This window comes from Vulpes lagopus, chromosome 11 (genome assembly GCF_018345385.1).
Source record: "Vulpes lagopus strain Blue_001 chromosome 11, ASM1834538v1, whole genome shotgun sequence".
NCBI classification, from domain to species: domain Eukaryota; kingdom Metazoa; phylum Chordata; class Mammalia; order Carnivora; family Canidae; genus Vulpes; species Vulpes lagopus.
The window spans coordinates 30493944-30518037 of NC_054834.1; positions in this window are offsets into that span (position 1 = coordinate 30493944).

Consider the following 24094-nt stretch of genomic DNA (forward strand, 5'->3'; position numbering starts at 1 on the left):
GTGGTGATATCTGCCAATTATATGGTAAATACATCTACGTACTTCTTGCCCATTCATGGTACATGGGGGAGGTGAAGATGCACAAGTTATGAGACCATCTGTGGCCATTAAAACCAAGCAAGCCAACCAGATACACTAATGCAAATAAAACTGTTGCAGGACTCCGTGACAGGTACTGGAGCCGGCAGGCCAAATTCAAGCTCAGACCCAAATGCGATGCAATTCCCTTGAAAACTCTTACTCAAACGTGCTGACCCACCTTTTGGAGAAATTCTTACCTCTGCACTGCCACTAAAAGTCTTCCAGAGAAGAACTCAAGTTTGGCCAATAAATCCAAGTTAATGACTTTGGTCTTGAAACCCAGGCATCCAGCTAGCAGTCAGTAAATTAGAGAACAGTAATAAATAAATAAATAAATATATATATATATTTATTTATATATCTGGAGGAACCTGTAACTCTTGCAGTATAAATTAAAAACAAATTTCACTTCCACCAATCTCAAATTGGCATTTTGGGAATGAAATAATTGAACTTCACAAGCCTTACCTTGTCTCGAACATGAATCATCCAGCACACTCTGCAGCAGCTGTTAGTTACCACCATCCCCAACCACACAGTGAAAGAGACCGAAGCAGCCTAGAGAGGTAGGGCGTCTAACTCACCGCCACGTGGAAAATGGGGTAAACTCCGAATGCCAGCCGACTAATCTGTGGTTATGGCATTAATCTGTCAAATGACGCAGGATGTAGTTAATTAAATGCCATGCACACGGCACTGTGCGTTTAGTAGGCACTCAATAAATTTCATGGAATGAGTGAAAACAAAACACAAAACAAATATAAGTTCAACTGTGACCCCCCCCCCAATCAGATGTGCCAGGCTGACGCCCTAAAGAAAGAGGGTTTTAAAACTGGCATCACAGGAAAAACCTGGAGGGACAGGATCCCTATCCAACGTCAGCTCCGTTTCCTTTCCTGAGGACAGTATCCCATTGCCCATCAAAGCATGCTGATGCTTCTGGCCAGCTATTGAGTGAAATGTAGACAAGTGGGTTTTTCTCGTGGCTCCCGAACTGCAGCCAAGTAAGAGAAAGTTTACAGACCACCAGGAAAAGGGCATTTTTCCACTAAGCTACTGTAAAGAAGCTGGGTCTTTCTTTATAATGATTAGGGGGTGGGGAGGCACCTGGGTAGCTCATTTGGTTGAGCCACTGGCTTGTGATTTCTGCTCAGGTCCTGATCTCAGAGGTCGTGAGATTGAGCCCCACCTCCCGCTCTGCCCTCAGCCCAGAGTCTACTTCAGATTCTCTCCCTCTCCCTCGATTCCACTCCTCTGCTCATGTGTGCTCTTTCTCTTTCTCTCTTAAAAAAAAAAAAAAAAAAAAAAAAAGCAGCTTGGTGTTCTGCTAAGTTTTAATAGCTGCCTTACATTACATAGCCATCATTATCAATTATGGGGAAAAAATCATGGTTATGGGCAGCTCTGGTAGCTTAGTGGTTTAGCGCCGCCTTCAGCCCAGGGCGTGATCCTGGAGACCAGGGATCCAGTCCCACGTTGGGCTCCCTGCATGGAGCCTGCTTCTCCCTCTGCCTGTGTCTCTGCCTCTCTCTCTCTCTCTCTCTGTGTGTCTCATGAATAAATAAATAAAATCTTTAAAAATTAAAAAAAAATTTAAAAATCATGGTAAGTTCCTTGAGGGGAAGTCAGATAATAATACATCCTATGTGAATCTGTCCCAGGGATCTTTAGTGCTGACCCACCATTGAATTTGATGGTCACCCACTGACATTATTCAAACAAATGTTTTGGACATTCCCCTTTGGACATGTGTCTGGTAGAATATGGGGAACCTACTTTTTTTGTCCTCTTTTTACATAAAACGCAGTTCCTTGCAATTTGTGCCTTATGATTTGGTCATTTCCTCCAGGTGGCTTGGGGTGGTGAGCCTGGACAGTCTTCATTAAACAGCAAATCACCTTAGGTCGTGATAGGGTATCCCTGCTAATCACCTGTGTTCTGGTGAACATTTTATAATGAAAACTTCTCATTAGGCTAACAGGCGAGCCACGTGATACAAAGAAAGGGGGAAAAAAAAACCCACCACTTAATTTAGCCGTTAGCCAGAAGATTTTGTTTTGCTGGGTGCTTTATTGGGAGGTTTACGGGCACTTTTTATATCTGTTTTTATAGTTTCATAATCAAACAAATCGCTGCTAATTGATTTAGGAGGTTTGGGTGTGCATAAAGCCAGAATGAGGAGGGCAGCCCTGGTGACTCAGCGGTGTAGTGGCGCCTTCAGTCTAGGGCCTGATCCTGGAGACCCGGGATCGAGTCCCACGTGGGGCTCCCTGCATGGAACCTGCATCTCCCTCTGCCTGGGTCTCTGCCTCTCTGTGTCTGTCATGAATAAATAAATAAAATCTTTAAAAAAAAAAAAAAAAGCCAGAATGAGGAAGAACTACCTACAGTGTGGGCAGTTTGAGAACATGAGTGAGGCAGGTCTGCAAAAAATAACAGGGGCATTTTCAATAGTTAGTCAGCATTTTGTGCTCTTCTCCAATCGGGTTTTAGTGAAGATTAATCTAGAAGGGACTTACTGGCTCTTAAAAGAAAGCCGTCAGAATTGCAGAAGCGGGGGGGCAGCGCAGGGCTCACGGGCTGAGCTAGTGCTTGCAGCCTGTCCTCCAGGGGACCGGGCGCCAGGGGGAGGCTGTGGGATCCCCGCTGAAGGACAAAGGGCACCCAGGCGCAGATGGCTCAGGTCCACTAGAGAGCCAGCCTATTTTTAACCGGGCAGCCAGGATGTGAGGAGTCTAGGATTCAGCTTCTATTTGTGGAAAGTCACAGCATCAGACTGAAAGAGTAGATGAGACTCCCAGGCCCGGCTCCTGTCCAGCCCCAACACTCAAGGGACTCACTGGCCCACTGGGCCCCCCGGGGCCATCATTCCCCATTCAGGGGGCGGGGGGTCCCCTTCCCCAACCAAGGAGGCTCGCATTCTCCAGGCCACAGCCACAGGAGGGGGATCCAGTGCAGGGGGCCGCTGGGGTCACCAGGAGAGGAGCTGGTGTCCACGCGGCGCCTGCAGAACCGGACAGTAGATCACAGCACACCAGGTGACCAGGCCCGAGAGTTCTTACCATTACTCTTGGGAAAGGTCACTCCTTGAGGGCACCTCTCAGCCCTGGGAGGGAGGGGGGTGACACACAGGGGGTGGCACAGAGCCCTGCCCAGAAAGTCACCCGATCTGCCTTCCAGACCCAGCTGGTCACACCATAGCTGTGGCTTTACCAGGCTGTGACCGGCTTCCCATTATGCCGCTGCCCCCAGGGGACCAATTCATTCCTTTGTGTGGCTCCTCCAGAGGATGAGTTTGCCTGCCTCCGGGCGAGGGTCAGCCTTCCTTGGGGGCTGGGGCCTCGAGGAGCCGGGTCCATCCACCCCCACACCCCATCCCCCCACCCTCACCCCCTATCCCCCACACCCCCACCTCCCATCCCCCACACCCCACCCCATCCCACTTCCCATCCCACACACACACCCACCGCCCCACACCCCATCTCCCCACTCCCTATCCCCATCCCCCATCCCCCACTCCCATCCCCATCCCCCACTCCCATCCCCACACCCCCACCTCCCATCCCCCCACTCCCACCTCCCATCCCCCACACCTCCACCTCCCATCCCCCATACCTCCATCCCCATCCCCCACCTCCCATCCCACACCCATCCCCCCACCCCCACTCCCATCCCCAGGTGACCCACCTGCTGCTTCCAGCCCAGGCTCGCAGCCTCGGATCCCTGCACTTGTCTGCCCTTCCCACCACTGTCGCAGCCCCGTGGCAGCCCCAACTCCGCCTGGGAGCACCAGCTCCCCCCTCCTACGAGGGAGCCTCCTCAGGGTGCAGAGCTCCCTCCCGGTCAGGCTGCAGGGGGAGGAGCCGGGCCCGCGGGTCTCACCCACCGTGGGCACCGAGCTCCAGTCACCGCGAGCTGGCCGCCCCGCCACAGGCCCTGCCCACCTACCTGGGAACGAAGCAAACGGCCCCCCAAGTCCTTGACCAGAGGCCTGCTGTAAATAAAGAGCATTTTTATGATGGGCTGGCTGCCAACGGCGTTATCACCTCCATCCCTGCATCCGTGCCCCCCCCCTGCCCCCTCTCCCCGCAATGCACACACGCGGGCGCACAGACTCGGGCTCTGCTACATTGGATGCCACCAAGGGCGACAGGTTAGGGCAAGGAGCCATGCAAGTTAGGATGCACGTTTGCAAATTCGGTTCCTGATTTTACCTATTTATTTCCTTTAAGAAGAGGGAGAGAGGGAAGAGGGGGAGCCATGAAATCATTAAAAGCAATTCCCTCCCCGCCCCCCCTCGGTCCCCGGGCGCGCGTGGAGCAATGTCTGCGCTACAGAGCCATCCCCGGGTATCGATCCAGATGTGGAAATTGGTATTGACTGCTGCGGGCTCTGTGCACTCCCCCCGGCTTTTAAAGATACAGCGGCCGAGGTGATGCCGCTTTGTCCACCGCGCAGCTCCCCAGACATCTGCAGAGGCGAACCCAAGGAGGCAAATGAAAGTGCACCCTTTGTGTCTTGCCCCCCTCCCCCGACTTGCACCAAATGGGAGCCCAAAGGGCTGCCAAACAGATGGTGATAAAAATGAAAGCTCGGCGCCCCTTTCTGAGGGGAGAAAAGGACCATTTGTGTGCACTTGGAAGTCATCCTGGCCACTGGGGCCTGGCTCCGCACAGCCCCAACCTTGTTAAAATCCTTGGAGGGTCAGAAGGCTTAACAGGAGGTGCGGTCTGCTCCCCCAGAGATGCTGTTAGCTGCCTATCACTGCCCTAAAAATTACTGCAAATGCAGCCCCGGAAAACAAAACAAATGTATTATCGTACAGCTCGATAGGTCAGAAGTCCAGTGGGGTTTCGCCGGGAATATGATCAAAGTGTCAGCAATCTTTGTTCCTTTCCAGAGACTCTAGGGGAGACTCCTGCTCACAGTGGATTGTTGACTGAATTTAGGTCCTTGAGGTTGTAGGACTGAGGTCCTGGTTTGGTGAGGCCTCTCACACTCCTGGCCTTGCAGCCTCCTTCTCTATGTCCAAAGCCGGCAATTGGAGGCCAGATCCTTCCCAACTGGCATCTCTCTCACCCCCTTCTTTGCCTTCCCCTCCCATTAGGCTGACCGAAATAATCCTGATCACCTCATTTTGTTGCCGCCCTGCACCTTGACCAGGCCCTCAAAGTCCCCTTTGCCATGTAAGGTACCCAATCCACAGCAGGTTCTGGGGATTAGGACACTGACATGCGTGAGGAGCCGTTACTCAGCTGGGCACTCTCAATATCTGTTTCAGGTAATTTGGTGGGGACAGGTGACTTGGGGACCCTACTCTTCCACCATCTTGCCCCCTCCTCAGTATCTGTTTCAGGACAGTCTGGCAGAAATTAAAAAAAAAAAGTTAGCCTTTTATTTTAATAATGGACAGCAATGCCACTCCTGCGTTGCATGTGAGCACCTCCACAATGGCTGTCGATTCACACAAGGGACAGAACTGTCCCACTACATTTAATACCAAGTTCTAATATCAACCCTGTCTTCCCAAAGGCTAAGCTCTTGAGAAAAGAGGTGCTATACCTGGCTAGTGTGCAGCTAGACTCTTGAAATACCACAATCAACACCACACAGTCAAGGTTTTCCAGAAGCTCGCGGTTTAGAGGAGAGAGAAACAAGGGACGGACGGTGAAGGTGAGCCTGTGCCGTGTGTCAGAGACACCGAGACCACAGCAATGAGCCATGCTGAGGTGTCTACCTGCCTTCCCAGGGCCTCCTTTGGGGCTGACCTTTCCAGCCCTATGTCACAGGTTGTAAAACAAGGATTAGAAACGAGGTCATCTCATAGTGGCTTAAGGAAGCATGATGCTAGGGGTCACATCCTGACTTCTGCTCCCCACGGGACACTCTGCACCCCAGGCAGAGACTTTTCACCTGCCCAGATTCCTTTAGGTATTCCTGCAGCCTTCCTCTCTGTGCTCTGGAGGGGACTGCCGTGCTGTAACCTCCGCTCTACTATAAACCCAGCCCAGGGAAAGTCTGTCTCACTCCTGCTTATGCCCACGGACAAACTCCTCAACTGTTTTCAGCCCACTGCAGGCGAAGGGCCCCTTGGCTGAAAGTCTTCTGTCAGCCTGAATGGCTAATTGAGACCTTCCCGGGCCGAGCTGGTGCAGATGGCCATGAATGCAACACTGTTAGACAAGGAGGGAAGGCAAGGCATCATGAATATTTAAACAGGTAAAAGTAAATATTAATGAAACAATTGCATCTTTAAATGGTTAAATTACTTTCCACGCTCCACTCCGTTGTCATATGTCGTGATGGCGCTCAGGTGCATGCACACGCGTGCACGCCTGTCCTCCCTGCCACCCCCCCTACAAATTATTCATTTTTCATCTCCGTTGTTTCCAGTTTGATCTTTTTAATGTGAGAATCTCCCCTATGCTTAATCTAAGCCTTCCTGCATTTATTCCTGAAGTTGAAAAAGCATGATTGGGCCCTGAATATATAGTTTGCAACTTGCTGGAATCCCAATGACACGCCTGAGTCTTGTCTACTCTGATTTCATGGCACAAAGCCATGCATGCCATCGGGAGGCAGGAAACCTTAACTCGAGCTCATGTGTGGTAATTGCTTTATTCTGCATGAACTCGTTCTAATTCTCCCCAAAACAAGAGAGAAGCTGCATTTTGCAATTTTAATGACCACATTATTTACCCCTCTGCCATTACCTGGTAAACTGCCTGGAGTGTCTTTGGACAGATCTTCCTCTGCTTATATTCCTTTGTGTTAATTTTCAATAAGGCGTCTCTGGCTTTTCTACTCTTATTTTGCAATATCATCTCATCTGGCATTGTCTTTCCATCTTAACATTTTGGGAAGTTTGATTCATTCCAAATTGTGTCTCCTTAGACTTGTTCTGTCTGTCGTTCACCTCCTATTTTTCACTGTGGAATTCAGCCTTCGTTCTTCCTTCTAATCACAGTTGCCTGAATTCTACACTTTCATTTTCCATTTTGAATTTCAGATAGAGCACTTCTGTGCCTCTTTGTTTGGTTTCTTAATGTCCAATGGGATCATCTCCCCTTAACTCTGAGGGGATGTCCGAGAACCTCATACCCAGCCTCTAAACCGTATCTTCTCTCTTCCTCCCCAAACACCGATTCTTACAATGGTCCATCCCGCCTTTTAACATGCATCGCTCTACCACCTAAAACTAAATTCCTGATTTTCTTTCGTGATCAAGTGACTTAACTGGTCTTCCAGCCGCTCCCCTGTGCACTCCCTCCAGGGACTGTGCTAGAGGCCACATCCTGTCTTCCAGCAGCCATAGGGTAATGGAATGAAAAAGCGAAAGATCTCTTGCTTGGGCAAATCCAATTTATTTTAAGGCCAATGTTTAATGAGTTTTTGGATATTCTCTGCAAAGAATCTTCTCTGAAATCTATAACCACATTTTACAGGTCATCTAAAATCTGCATCAATCTTATTTTCAACATGTTATCTGTACATATACGCACATGCACATATGTCCACACATAATACACATTTTTAATATATATGTATAAAATATATGTGTATAAGCAGTTCCATTTGAGCCCTGGTGAGCATTCTGGGAAGGAAAAGCTGTGGCAGCCATTCATAGGTTCAAGGGCAGCAGGCTAGGAGGAGGGAAATGGAGAGAAAGCTTCTAACTTCTCATTTTACGGAAAAGCGCAAGTCCTTGTCACAAGGCCCCTAACTTTTGTCCTCAACCTATGGCCTGCGCCTTTACCTGTTCCCCTAATGGCTATCATCCCCACATCTTTGACCACACGGAGTCACTAACAGCAGCAACAAAAAATAAAAAGCAAACTAGTTTGCTAACCGGTTGCTAATAACACCAAGAGTTGTCTGGCTTCAAAGAAGTCACTTGAATTTTCTGGGTCTCCTTTTCTTCCTCCATAAAAATTAAAGGATTAGACATCAGCAGGTGAGAGAGGATTTTAAAGGCTTTTTAAAGCCAGGAAACTTTCTCCCAACAAACACAGAAACGTCCTTGGTAAAACCGGTGAAATGGAAGTTGTCTGGGGCAGGAGGAGAGCACAGCGCTGCTTCCGGGGCAGCCCCCAGCCACTGCCAGGGGACTCCTGGCTTCCTCTGAGCCTATTCCACAAACACCACCAGACCAGAGTCAACTGAGAGTCAGTTTGAACATTCGGCATTTCTGTGAAAACCACGAAGCTTGGAAACGATGACCTACAAACGGTTACAGACATACTTCACTTTACAGAAAAGAAGTCCTAGCAGGTGATCTCTACACTAACCCCAATTTTTCCTACTGAATAACATTACATCTCGGAATTGTTGTCTCTTCGGCTCTGATCCATCGTCCTTTGGCAGCAGCACCTAATATTCTGGCGTTTTTTGCTATTGTGTTTCTCCCCCCTCCTCTCCTTACACCTGTCATCGTTCAACACCCACTTGGGGCCAGGTGCTTTATATCCTGTAAGTTCCCCTTACGTCGTTCTCTTGACCTTAAAGGGGAAATTACACTTGATCTCAGCTGCGGGAGGAAAACTATTTGAGTAAATGAACCCTGTGTCCCATCTTTTAATAAAGTAAAAAGAAATTTAATCCTTGCAAGGGAATAATAATTACCTCCTGAAGTGTCTATTTGTTCAGTGTGAATGAGAAGATCACGTCTGTGCTTTGCAATAGAGTTTCAACGTTTTCTGCATGAGGAGTGAGTGGAACACGTATCCACACCATCATCCTCACCACTTCTTCCCTGTTTAATGTGATAGGATAAAACTACTCCTTTGAGTGACTTTAGCTGTTTATTTCTATGTGAAACAAGGAACTGAATCAGGTGACACAAAAATCAATAAACCATAGAGCCTGGCTTCAAGGAGCTCCCAGTCTGTAGGTAAGACACATAAATATCGAATTATTTTGAAGCATCCTGAATATAATAATAGTAGAGCAAACAAGCCTACCAGGGAAACAAAGGAGGCAGAAATTCAGTTTGTCTTAGAGAAAGTAGGACCCAGGGAAGTTTCATGGAGGAGTGACATTTGAGCCTAGAAAAATGGGTAGTATTTCCCTTGCATGATCCTGGCAAGGGGAACAGTGTGTCCAAAGGCACAGAGGCTCCAGAGAACAAGACAGGATTATTGATTAAGACCCATAGTCAGAGCACAGAGTTTGTAGCATATACCCATAGACCGTGAGGAAAAAAATGTTACAGGTGAATTGTGAAACTATATCATACCTTATTCTAGTCTATACTCAATAATAATATATTCAGTAATAAAGATTTTTTAATCAAGGAAATGGCATAAATATATGTGTATTTTCAATAGTCCTGATATGAGACATTCCAGAGATAAAATGTATAGTAGTGACATATCAGAGCCATGAAGAAGAGATGGTAGTCAAAGAAAATGCTAGAATGGTAGCTTGGATGACCAGGTATATAGTGATGCCATCAGAGATTAAGGAATCCCAAGGGGAGAAATAATGAATTTACCTTTATTTTTTTTTAATTTTTTTTTATTATTTATTTATGATAGTCACAGAGAGAGAGAGAGGGGCAGAGACACAGGCAGAGGAAGAAGCAGGCTCCATGCACCGGGAGCCCGACGTGGGATTCGATCCCGGGTCTCCAGGATTGCGCCCTGGGCCAAAGGCAGGCGCCAAACCGCTGCACCACCCAGGGATCCCTGAATTTACCTTTAAATACATCTTTAGATGGGGCACCCGGGTGGCTCAGTGGTTGAGTGTCTGCCTTCGGCTCAGGGCGTGACCCCAGGGTCCCAGGATCGAGTCCCTCATCGGGCTCCCCACAGGGAACCTGCTTCTCCCTCTGCCTGTGTCTTGCCTCTCTCATGAATAAATAAATAAAATCTTTTAAAAAATACATCTCTAGATATGCCTGTAATATATATGCACAAAATTATAATATACATCAAGTATGTAATTTACATATAAATTCTGTTAGAAAATCCACATATTTACATAATGCAAATTTATCTATTATATAATAAATTATATTCGTATGCATGCCTATAATAGATATTATACATATAACATATAAAATACATTCAGACTGAAGGGTGCAGAAGTCCCTGTTCATACCTTATGGGATGTATTTGAACAGAGTCAAGCAATGCCCAGAGGAAGTGAGATCTGGACTTAGCGGGCAGGAGCCATTCTCCACTATCAGGACCGGTTACAGAACTGGTCGCCGTAGAGACCACGCAGGAACTCAAAGCCTGGCAAGATGGCCCAAGGTGCCTCTAAGAAATCAAGCTACAGGGAATCTAGGCCTGCAGCTGGGAGGTCAGGTAGCGTTAATCCAGAGACAGGGGCCCCTGCAGGACCATGGCATGGACGGGCAGAGAGAAGGTGGCATCATGTCATGCCTATTTGCAGGATGGTCTTGAGGATTAAATGAGATAAGAAAAGCAAGGAGCTTGGTTGGCATGTGCACATGCTCCATAAGCATGACTTAACCTCAGCCTTTTAAAGATGTGCCATAGAGCTCCAACAAGAGGCATGACAGCCATCGTGTCATTCTTAGCAAGTGAGCATTTGTAGTTTCTGTTACCCAGAAACTCACTTGGTATAATTCCACATTGAAATGATTCATTAAGTCACAAATTCTACATAGGATGCAACATCCTGAAATATAATACGTTGGAAGATCCAGTGACCATCCTGTTCCTGTTCATACCCATCATCTTACTCTGGGCGCTGTTAACTCCCCTCCCCTTGTGTACTCTATAATACTTGGCATCCTGCCACATGTTTGTGTTTTGGGGTTTTTTTTTCCCAATGGTTGCTCAAAATAAATCATTTTTAATGAATAATTTTAATAATTAATTTAATGTAACAACTAAATAATTTAATAAATAATTTTAAATAAATAAATATGTACTTATCTCTAAAACAGAATGCAGTAAAGAAAGCTTGTATAATTCTTTTTTTTTTTTTTTTAAGATTTATCTATTCATGAGAGACAAAGAGAGAGAGGCAGAGAGACACAGGCAGAGGGAGAAGCAGGCTCCCTGCAAAGATCCCAAAGTGGAACTTGATTCCAGGATTCTGAGATCATGACCTGGGTCAAAGGCAGACGCTCAACCACTGGACCACTCAGGTGCCCCAAAGTTTGTACAATCCTTTCTGCTGCCCTCAGCTCCCTGATCTTCCATTGCCTTCACTTCAACAAAGATCTTCTGAGATGGGAGCCCATACACAGAATGTGAAATTTCTCACATCTCAGTCACATACAGATATTATTATTTTTAAATATTTATTTGAGAGAGAGAGAGAGAGCATGAGCAGGGACAGGGGAAAAGGGAGAGAGAGAACCTCCAGCAGACTCCTCACTGAGTGCAGAGCCCAAAGCAGGGCTTGATCCCACCACCCTGATATAATGACCTGAGCTGAAATCAAGAGTCAGATGCATTACTGACTCAGCCACCTAGGTGCCCCCATATAGGGTATTAAATATGATTTTCCTGATGTCACAAAGCCTCCACCGTGTTCTGTAAATTCTGCTTAACTAAAGTCAGGCTTCCTCAGAAACTTGTCAAAAGGATTTCTGACAAAATGGCTACTTTAAAAAGTTTCAGTACCGAAATGGATAACATTCAACTCTCAAAATGTATTAATTCAAAATAACTCATCATCCAGTTATGATACACAAATGTAACATTACAATACATTTAGAGACACTTTATTTGTCCATAGGATCTTTGGTTTTATGAGTGGTGAAGAAACAATGGTTCATGGGACATACATGTTTTACAGAAAAGTTTGCAAGAGTACATCTTTCATATTGAGAAACTTCTTTCTTGTTCCTAGATATTAGTTCCCTCTCATTGCATAATTTACTACAAGTTGAGTACTTGCTCTCAATATTTACTTAACTAAAAATATTACTTTTAAAAGTTAGAATCTTTTCTTCTGAAATACCTAAATGTCACTGTATTATGCCAAAATTGTGCCACATTCAATCTAGTAAAACATGAAAGAGGTTCATTAAATTTTATTTTCACAAGAAAAAAGAAACTAAAAATTTAAGTGCTAAAACAGTAATACAGCCCTCTAAATCCATCCCAGTTATGAAACAAAACAAAACAAATAATACAAGATCAAGGATCATACAATTAAAAAGTGGTTTTATCCATGGACAGGCATTTTGGCAGATTGGGAAAAAAAAAAAGTCCTGCCAATGAGCATTGCCTCTCTATATATGTATATAAATATATATGTGGAAGACATCATACATATATATATGCACATGTGCATGCATGCACACACACACAAATATATAAATAAAGATCTGGATTCAAATGTTTCAAGATGCATTTCTAACTGGCTTACTGGTCCAAGACATGGTCGATGCCATTATGCAAGTAAATATGATAGAAAAATAGATTTTATCCTAAAATGTATCCTGACATTAGACACAACAACATAATAAAAAAAATCAACATTTTTCTTACTTTGCAGAATGAGGTGTCTTTAAGGCTCATCAAAGTCACATGGGCATGTTATCTATTACTGTTCTCCCCTTTTAGAATCAGAAACAGATGCACAGAAATCATATGACATCTTAAAGACTGTATCAGTCTCCAGCTGTCTTATCCAATACTCTGTCTAATAACTGGAAGAATAGATGCTTAGAACCACTGTCCCCCTCCCTCCTCTTTGTCTCATCCCTCTCTCTCTCTCTACCGTTGAAGAGAGCAAGCAATGACTTGGGTTTTCTAATACTCTAACTCGAATCATTTGCTAAAATGATGTTACGGTTCATGGAATTGCCAAGTTAATTGGATTTTGACTCCACTTAAATTACTTTTAGGAGACCAATCTCTTGGTCAAAGAGAAAGCAAGTAAGTAGTCTCCAAAACTACGACTCAGATTTTTAAGTGACATCAAAACACAGAATCAGCAGATTATTCGAAGATGACACATGGATAATTGTTCCTTAATTTATTGATTACGGATTCATTGACCTTATGGGAAAATACAACAGACAAGCCCATAAAATACATCCAAAACTCATAAGGCAAATAAAACAATAAGACAATGGCTGTATCTATGTGTTAAAAAAAAAAATCCCCAAATGACAAATTTTAGCTAGTTGTCTTCACAAAAGGGCTGACTGCCAGGTCCATTCAACTCTTTTGTGTATGGAAAATGGTCTTTCTAAAAATAAAAGAATGACTGACAAGCAGTTTTAATTTCTATATACATCAACCACGCTGATTAAAGGACCCAGATTTCAGGGACACATAGGTGGCTCAGGCGATTAAGTGTCAGACTCTTGATCTCAGCTCAGGTCTTGATCTCCGGAACGTGAGTTTGGGCCCTGTGTTGGGTTCCACACTGGGCGTGGAACTACTTTTTATAAAGGGGGAAAAAAGAACCAGGATTTTAAAAAATATATATATATAATTTTATATATATATATATATATATATATATGTATATAAATGTTTAGCATTTAAGAAAATGGTGTGATGATGGTGTTTATTAGAATGAATAATAAATTTCACAAGAGTAGATGATCAAAAGCTGATATTAAAGAACAGACTATTTAAATTAGCCTTAAAAGAAGGAGGTATCATGAGAATAAAAATTAAGTACAAATGTGGAGAGTTTAATGGGCAATGTATAAAATGCACTAAAAGAAGAAATGATAAGGAAGCAGGAAGGCCGGCTAGGGAGTCACTTTAATGGTCCCAGGCCTGATGGGAGCTGCTGTAATAGTCCAACAAGCAGTAACAAGAGCTTACAATAAAGTGTCAGAGTGCAGGAACAGAGGGCTGGAGGCAAGGGTGGAGAGAAATCAAGTAGAGAGAGGTGGAGGGAGGCAAAATTGACTAGAATTGGAATCTAATTGGGTTCAGGAGGTGAGAGAGAGGAAAGTATCAGAGATGACCAGGAACTTTACCATTTAAGAAAGATCAAATCCATGGTTGGGGCTTAAGAAAACCCTCACTCAGAGTTCATCCGGTACAATCCAATATCTCAGAGGCAAAATTTAAGTCCCAGAGAGTTTAGGTAATCCACTCAAGGTCACACAGCCATTGGTGACAGTTAGACCAGCATCCCAAAATGTTCATATCCACTTATCAAAGGTTGGAGAAGTTATCAAGAGAAATAACCCACCTAAGGGAGAACACACTTAATAACAAAAATAAGGTGAAGAGCCACAGTGAGAAATGATTTCATTTAGTGCATGTGTGCTACAAACCAAGCGGTGCAGCCACTCTATCTCCATATGTTTCCTCGTGGAAACACCCAGATACACGTCCTGTTATCATCCCCAATCACAGGTCTGAGAACAGAGACTTACAGAGATCAAATGACTTTCCCTAAAGCATAAAGCTAATAAGAGGCAGAGTCTCTGGGTACAAACCACAATGTATGCATTCTCACCCACCTTGTGTCTTACTGATTTTGAGGGGCCACTGGGACATCCCAATAGAGATAGCCAACCAGTCATTACAAAGTCGGTACCATGTTTGGGATGGAGGTTCAGACTGAAGACATAAAGGCCAAGTTGGAAGTCATAGAAACACGAGAGTAGGAAAGCGGAGAAGGCAAGAGAAGGAAAAGGAAGGGAGCTGAGAGCATGTTCTTGACATGGCTTGCACTTCAGAGCTGGAGAAGGAAGCAGACTCAGGAAGAACAGTTGCAAAGATAGGAGAGGAAGCAAAGGGTAGTATAATGGAGGCCTGCAGGCTTGGCGTTTGTTTGTTTTTTAATTTTCCTTATTGAAGGCCCCCAAGCAGGCCTGAGGATAAGGTAGACAAAGAAGCCTGTCCTGGTACAAAAACATTTTCAACTCAAGATGGCTTCTTTTTCCAGAAATTGCATCTCAGGTATTGACCATGTTTGCCGAATTCTTAGATCTGTTTTTGGCCTGATCCTTGGATTCCAGGTTTCCCCAACCTTTGGGTCAACTTTACCTCATCTTGTGTTGTCCTCCTAGATGTAACCCATGAGACCCATTGGCTCCAAAGGATCCATCCGGTTCTGATTCTTGATCCTTCACCTGTCACGGATTGTCTAATTTCAGGAGACAGCAGTGACCTGAAACAAGCTTTTTTTTTTTTAATATTTTATTTATTTATTCATGAAAGACACAGAGGAGAGAAAGGCAAAGACACGGGCAGAGTGAGAAGCAGACTTCACGCTGGGAGCCCAATGCAGGACGTGATCCCAGGACTCCAGGATCACACCCTGAGCTGAAGGCAGGTGCTTAACCGCTGAGCTACCCAGGGATCCCTGAAACAAGCTTTAGTGAAAGGAATGTCCTTTCATGAAGGGGTGTCCCATTACTCAGGGCAAGGAAAAAGTAGCCAGGCCACAAAAGGAGCTGGTACAGGAAAATACATAAAGGCACACACATTCTCTTGTTCTCCTCCTTCCTCTCTGTCTCTCTCTCTCTCTTCACATGGCTCAATCTCTCATCTATGCTGTGAACCCACTTAATACTGCTCTACTATTGCTTGGTCATCATGCCCTCTGGCCATCAGAGCCATTGAAGGACCCCCAGTCTTTATGTTCTTCCAATTTTGGGGACTCCCTCAAACATATGTACTTTTCAATATGATGGTCTCAAATCTGCTTTCACACCATTCCTGTGTGACTTCTGTCCTGAGCACTCCAATGAAAGTGCTCTCATTAAGGTCACGAATGATTTTTGTCACTAAATCTAGTGGGATATTTTCAACCCTCACCTTATTTGGCCTATCAGTAGCATGTAAGTGTTGGCCAACTCATTTTTCTCAAAAGTCTTACTTTTCATGGTTCAAGGAACAGTACACCCTCTGAGAATTACCCTTTGCCTCTGGCTCCCCTCTAATGAATGCCAAGATGTGGGGTTGAGTCTCTGCTCATTGATTTCCTACTCTCACCCGGTATGCTCTCATGGGAGACTCATCCACAGAGTCCTCATTTATACTCTGATGATCCCAGACTCTAGCCTGAACCACTCCTGTAACCCCAGTAATTACCATCCATCCACCCCTTGACATTTCCCTCTAGATGTCTCTCAGTCAGTGGTGTGCTGGAACTAGGCTACACTGGCTCATGAGAGCCCACTGCAAGCATCTCTTTATAGCTCCACGTTCACATTGCTAGGTTGAAATCCACCATGATGAGAGTTTTTATAGTATGGAAATTGGCAAATGCGGCAAATTCAGGGTGGTGGTCCTCCTCCCTCTCTACCCTTCCTCCCCCTTCTTTGACAGCCAGTTGCTAATCATTTACAAAACATCACTGTTGGGGGCTTCATAAATTTAATAGTTCAGAACTGAGCCCACACTGTCCCTGCTTCAACCAACTGGGTTCTCTTGCGGTGAACCCTACTCTTGTGGCTATGGCCCCCAGAAGTCCAGTTCATAGTTAAGCATGCGATCTCCTCTTCTGTATTCTTACCACCAACACCTCTTCAGTTTCACCTTCTAAATGTTCCTCAGTTCCATCCATTTCTATACACGTCCACCTTGCCATGGCCACTGTTTGAAATTCCTTCAGACTAATGATCTACTCAACATTTTCCCTAAATCCAAACTCTCGCCCCTCCACAAAGTAGCCCATGTGTTTAAGAACACAATTCTGATCATGTCATTCCCTTTCATAGTTTCCCATTATTTTTGGATAAAGATCAAACTCCTCATCATGACCTTGAGGTCTTTCCTGGCTTGTCTCTGCCTTCCTCTCCCATTTCACATCCCTTCCCTTCTCTCTACATCACACCTTCTTTCATGTCAACACTTGCACTGTGTTCCTGCCATGCTTAGGGCCACACACGCTATTCCTTCTGCCTCTTTCCTCTCTTCCCTTCCATCTAATGAACTATTTTCCTTCAATCTCAGCTTGATGTTACTTCAAGAAGATGTCTTTGGCCACTCAGATTCAGTCTCATGTCTTCATTACATATTCACAGAGCAACTCATATCTCCCCTGTACTTTTCACATCAAAATGTACCCATGAGGGCAGGTAGCAGGTCCATCTTGTTCAACATTCTATTCTCAATGGTAAACACAGTAACTTATACAATACAGTAGGGGCTTGGTATCTATTCAATGAAAAACTAACATTTTCAGTGAATGACCATCTTTTTATTCTTCTGCTCACTTGTAGAGAATATTCCATCAAGTTCCCCAGGCCAGATTGTGAAGTGAAGCTAGGCGGCAGAGGTAGTTTCAGTGTAGACGCTGCCTACATATAAAATAAAAATGGTATAAAAACACCAGAAATATAGCCACCATAACCACCTGTAGACCTAGAAGAACAGGATTAAGTGGATCATTCAATTAATGGTAGATTGGACAACTGAAGTGCCAAACATAACAGTGAACTGCTGGCCAAAAACATGGTTAACAGAAGTGAATAAGGAGCTACATTGGAACCACATTCAAATAACCAGAAATACTTCCATTTCTTACTCCTGTAAGACTCCTCAGAAAGAACAAACTCAAAATAGAATGTCACAGGGAAATTCTAGTTGCAATTCTAGAAAAATTAGTCCACCTTTAAATCCAGATGAGCATTCTTTTAACACTCCACAAGATCATTCTGGAAATATAAAAGCCCGAGAGGTTCTGGAAGGATTTGCCAGGGTTACTCAGAGTGTGAGCTACCTCAATACCTATGGATAGGGGCAGGGCCCCTCCATGACAGCTGATATTTCTCTACAGAATTTGCTAGAATCTAATCTACCATTTCACTGTCAGTGATGCTGGATGTATGAAAGAAATAACACTAATACTGGTAACACCAACCACCGTAACTTCTATTTTTCCTAATAGACAGGAACCATTCTGACTATTTTTACATCCAACCACACATTTCATCCTCACAATAGCCTAGTGGCACATACTACTATTATTCTGATTTTACAGATGAGTAAATATGCATAAAGAGATTGTCCTTGACTCAAGGTCACTCAGTTTCCCAAGGCTGCACCATTCCAGATGAAGCCAAAGTCTAAACCCCAGCATGCCAGCCGCAGAGCCCATTATTTTTGGTCCCTGCACTATGGGACCTCATCTCTGTTAGAAGCTATCTGGAATCAACTGGAGGCTTACTTGATCAGCCTGCACATTTACAAACATAAGGAGGAAAGCGAGGATCTTTCCATTCTGCAATTTTTGTGTTATAACCTGGCATGGAGGGATCTGCAGAGCTTGGTTGGTCGAATGCTATCATTCCCCGATCTTTCCTTTCTCTCTCCATGCTCCCTTCTCCACCTGAGATTCCTGTCCAAATGGATGACAATCCAATGCTCGGATACACAGAAATATATGGATGCACTACCCACTGGATGCTTGGACTAAAATGGCAGGAGAATGGGAAAAAATTGATGCCACGGGCAGCCAAGGAGCTCCTCTCCTGACACCTCATGGCTGTACAAAGCAAGTGTAGCCAGTGGTTGGCAGCCTCTTCCTTCCCTTTCTCGAATCATTTCCGGAGTGAACTACATGTATTGTTAAAATATCCATCAGGCGGGTGAAAAGAATGGCATGATCTTATGGGAGTTTGAAAGGTCTCTGCTTCTCTCGTGCATTTTCAAGTCGAGCTGGCTGTCTTTGGAGCAGTCCCTTTTGCAGGCCCAAATGTTTATGTGTTTTGAAGTAAATGATGTGTGTTCGTCTTTGTAGTTTTGCTAAACATTTAAAAGCACAAAATAGAGTCTTTTAAAGATATAACTACAATTGAAATGCCTGGAGAGAAGCAGCAGAAGGGGCTACGCGTGTAGGCACGCTCCAAAGCTTTGAGCGTGATGCTCAGTCTGAAGGAGGATCAGAAGAACTCACTGGAGTTAACAAAAGAATTATTTACAAAAGCAGCAAAATATAGGATGCCATTACCCACCCCAATAGTTAGGTATGTTATTTGCTGACTCTCTTTTCAAATGCATTTTTGATCATAGCTAAAGGGTTGGGCTAAGGTGGATGCCACTTCCAATCCTGCATGAGAACTGCACACATCTGTGTGCCGCATCAGATGCACCTGGGGGAGAGAATGCACCAGAAGACCTGCGAGTCTTGGAGTCACACCCAGGACACAGTTCCACACTTTTAGGACTAAGGCCACAATGCTTTTCAAGGAAACTTCTGGCAAGAAACTCTCATCTTCTGATTCAGTGAGAAAAACACGCTCACCCACGTACAGCTTTAAGGTAAAACCCAATAGCTTTTAAGGCCTAGACCTCCAGGTCACAGCTATTCCACGAATGTTGCATTTTCTCATTTCACGTGTTCCTCATTTTTTAAGCAAAACTTCCAGCTTCTCATGTATCAGCCACCTGCACCCAGGAAGAGAACGCCCTTCCCCTTCATGCGATGCTCTTGCTATGGGGAAGATGGAGACACAGTGTCCCCCTCTCCTTCCTGCATTTCCTCCGCTACCTCCCTCCTCTCTGCTCTGCCTTGGGCTTTGTCAGTTCCTTTCTCTCTACACTGCATCTCTTTTAGTTCCAAAAATAGATCATTCAATTTAGGAAGAACAATTAACTGGGATGAAAAAAAAATCCAAAGTATGGGGAGGCATTTCGGCTTCTCTATCAGGCATGAAGTAATTGGCAATGCCACAGCAGTGTCTTTACTGGGGATTCCAGCTCATTCTTCCTTCTGAGCTTCAGGAAAATCATGGACTCAGGAAGGTCAGATGCAGTTTCTCCAGTTCCACAGCACCTCCCTGGTGAGCTTCAAACACGTCACAGAACAGTGACACAAAGAACAGTCCCCGCTGCTGTGATTTCACTAGTGTTTGTACTCAATCTGCCCCAGCAACAGATCTGGGATGGTTTGCGTGATCTCTTATCAGCAGATACTTGTTATCTTCCAATGCGTTGACCTGTCCCTTGAAAATTAGTATCTCCAGAGCATTCTAATAGCTCCCAGGGAATGTGCATTCAAGACCGCAGTCATCTTAGGGCGATATTTCTCAAAGTACGATCTTTAGAAACACCTGAATCAGAATCATCAGGGATGTTTGTTAAAAAGGCAGATTCCCAGCTCACTTCTCAGACAGAGTTTCTGGATGATGCTCATCTGCACTAATGTTTGAGAAATGCTAGCAGGGATTCTTCATAAAGACATAGCCAAGTTTTAAAAAGTTGAAGAGCCTCTAGAGTAGCAGTTCTCAACCGAGGTCATTTCACCTGCTAGGGTGTCACGACTGGAGGTGCGTGGGTGCTACTGGCATCTAGCAGGTAGAGACCAGGGACGGTGCTAAGTGTCCTCCAATGTACAAGACAGCCATCCACAACAAAGAATTATCCAATCCAAAATGCCAGTGGTGCTGTGTGTCAGATAGGTCATTTCTGATCCCAAAGTGGAATTCCCAAAAATCCCAAGAGTTTTTTTAATGCCTAGATGAATGTTTTTCAAGCCGTACATCATTAAATCAGTTTAGTGTGGTTTATGGCCGGCATTTTTTTTTTAATGGAATGAGATGGAAGAGAATCAGATATATCATAGTCTATCACCCACAATAAAGGTATTATTTCATGCAATTTTTATTTCAGTTGCATATACGCCCTTAGCTACTGTGTAACAGATAGGGAGGATGCACAACACATTCTTTTACATATCTTTGCTGTTAAATATATTACATTTCCATGAAAGTACACAAACCACAAATGTGTGACCTAATGAATCGTGATGTTATTTAGAGATGTATTTACCTATTTATTTGAGAGTGGGGAGAGAGAATCTTAAGCAGACTCTGTGCTGAGTGTGGACAGCCTGACATGGGGCTCGAACTCACAACCCTGAGATCATGACCTGAGCAGAAACCAACATCAGTCGCTTCACCGACTGTGCCACCCCAGGTACCCCCTTAATTATTATGTTTTTATGAAGTCAACACTGTATAACCATCACCCAGGACAAGAAATAGGATTCAGTGGCCCAGAGCCCTTAATGTACCCCTTCACATCATAACTCCCTTTCTCTCCACTAAAGAGAACGATTATCCTTTTATGGTAACCACATCTTCTCATTTTTCTTGTAATTTTTAAGTGCGTATCCCTAGTTCAGTTGAGATTTCCCGTTGGAACTTCATCTAAATGGTAGTCTATATATCTGACCCCTTTTAGCAACTTTATCTTTGGGAGATCCTGCTAGGTGTTTGTAAACAGTGGTTGAGCATGAATTTTTATGATCATATAATATTCCAATGCATGCAGATACCAGTATACGTGCCCATTCTATTGTTTGGACATTTGGATTGTTTTCCATTTGGGCCTCTGATGTATAATGCAGATATGAGCATTTTTGTACACCTGCTGATACACATATGCATACACTATGTTAAATACATACTTAGGTAAAATTGCAAATCTTAAGGTGTGTGCATATTTAGCATTAGTAAATGATGCTTTCCAAAGTAGGTGTATTAATTGACACTCCCACCAAGAGAGTATGAGATTTCCAATTTCCCCACATCCTCAATGCATTTGGTGCTGTCTGTACTTTAAATTATAGACATTCTAGAAGTTATGTGGTGGTATCGTATCGCAGTTTTACTTTTCTATTCCCCGATTAGAATAAGATTGAACATATTGACTCATGTTTACTCTCCACCTAGATATCCTACTTGGTGGCACATCTGTTTAAGTCTCTTGACCATTTTTATATTGGATAGTCTGCTCTTTCTATTAATTTGTAGAGATTTTAAAAATATTTTCTTTTTTTTAAGATTTTATTTATTGATTTGAGAGGGAGCAAGAGAAGGAGAGAGAGAGCAGAGAGACAGAGAGGAGAAGCAGGCTCCCTGCTCAGCAGGAAACCCGACACAGGGCTCGATCCCAGGACCCTGAGATCATGACCAGAGCCAAAAGCAGATGTCAACCGACTGAGCCACGCAGATGCCCCTTAAAATATTTTCTTAAAATAGGTTTTATGTGTTGAAATATCTTCTCCCGTTGAATAGCTTGCCTTTCTAGTCTCTTAATTGTTCTTTGATAAAAAGAACTTAATTTTAATATAGTCACATTGATCCATTCTTCCTTTGTGATTAGCACTTGTTAGAACAGGTTTTGTTTGTTTGTTTTTAATTTTTGTTAGTGAACATACAGTGCAGTATTGGTTTCTGGAATAGGTGTTGTAACCTGTTTAAAATATCCCTACACTAAGTCTAGGAAGGTATATTCCCATATTATCTTTTAGTAACTTTATTGTTTTCTTTTTCATAATTAAGTGCAGTCTACTTGGAATAATTGTAGTGGGAAGAGATTTTTAGGACTTTCCCATATAACAGGTAAGCATCTCAGCTTACATATGCAAAGAACGATCCTTTCACCAGAGTTCTGGAGGTCCAACTCTCATAAATTGAGATTTCACATCTACTTGGCTAGGAGTACTGTTTCATCTATTTTTCTATTTGGTTGCCCTTGCCACAATACTATAGTATATAAATTAGTTTAACTGATTTGATATAAGGTAAAGCAAATCCTCATGGCTTTTTCTTCAGGACTATTTTGTTTCATTTGTCCTTTGTTCGTATGTCCATGTAGATTTTAGAATCACCTTATAAAGTTCTTCAAAATAGCCTATCAGGACTGTATTGATTGTATAGATCAATATATAAGGAACTGACATCTCCAGATATTAGATCTTCTAATCTGAAAACATGCTGTACATCTCTTATTACAATCTTTCTAAATTTCCATTAACTAGGATTTAAAATTTTCTGTATAGGGATCTCAGACACAGATTTGCTAACCAGTTTTTGATATTTTTTTGATGATAATATAAAACTTTACAATATTTTAGCTTCTGTTTATAACTGATTAGGGAAATATATTTGTTTTTTTGAGCTTCTACCCACCTATCAATTCTAATAATTTATCTGTGAATTCTTTGGCAACTATTATACATACATACCATTGTAAACAATGACAGTTTTATGCCTTACATCCAATATTCACTCTTTTTTTTTTTCTTTTCTCATGCCACTGGATAGAGCTTATAGTAACAAGCAGAATATAGGTCTGGATGTTAGGATCTTTGTTTTGTTCCTGATCTCAAATGAAAATTTTCAACACTTAACCATTAAGAATTGTATTTGGGGGGCAAAAAATCATGTTATTTGTAAGTTTTTATTGACAATTTTGACCTGGGATGCCTAGGTGGCTCAGTGATTGAGTGTCTGCCTTTGACTCAACATGATCCTGGAGTCTCCGGATCAAGTCCCGCATGGGACTCCCCGCCCCCACCCTCCCCTGGGGAGCCTGCTTCTCCCTCTGCCTATGTCTCTGCGTCTCTCTCTATGTCTCTCATGAATGGATGAATAAAAATATTTTTTAAAAAAACCGAAAAACTGAAATTAAAATAAAAAAGACAATTTTGACCAGATTAGGAATACTCTTAATAAAAAAGTTTTTTAACATGAATGCATGTTGGATTCTATTGAATGCTTTTACTACATCTATTCAGCTAACACTATTATTTTTCTCTTTTATTCCACTGACATGTCAAACTATATTAATATTTGAATATTATATGAACCCTGTATTAATGAAATAAACTCAGCTCATTCATAATGTGTACCCTTTTTACATATTGAGGGATTCAGTTTGTTGAAAGCATTTATGTAGAATTTTTACACCTACATTGATAAAAGAGTCAGGCCTGTCTCTTTTATTTCTCACAGTAGCTTTGAGGATTATTGATATCAAGGTTATAGTGGCTATAAAGTGTTACTTTCCCCCCCAGTTCTGTGGAAGAGTATATATAAAACTGGTGTTCTTCATTCTTTTTAAATGTCATGCAGAAATACAACAGTAAAGAATTCTGAACTTGAAACTTGTTTTGTGGAAAAGTGTTTAATATTTTTGAACAGTTACAAGACTTTGCACATTCTCAGTTTCACTCTGTGGCCATTTTAGTAAATTTGATTTACTAGAAATGTGTTACTTCATTATTGGCAAATTTATTCACGAAATCCCCTTATCGTTTTAGTCGCAACATAATCTATATTGATAGCACTTTTTAAAATTCCTAACAGTGA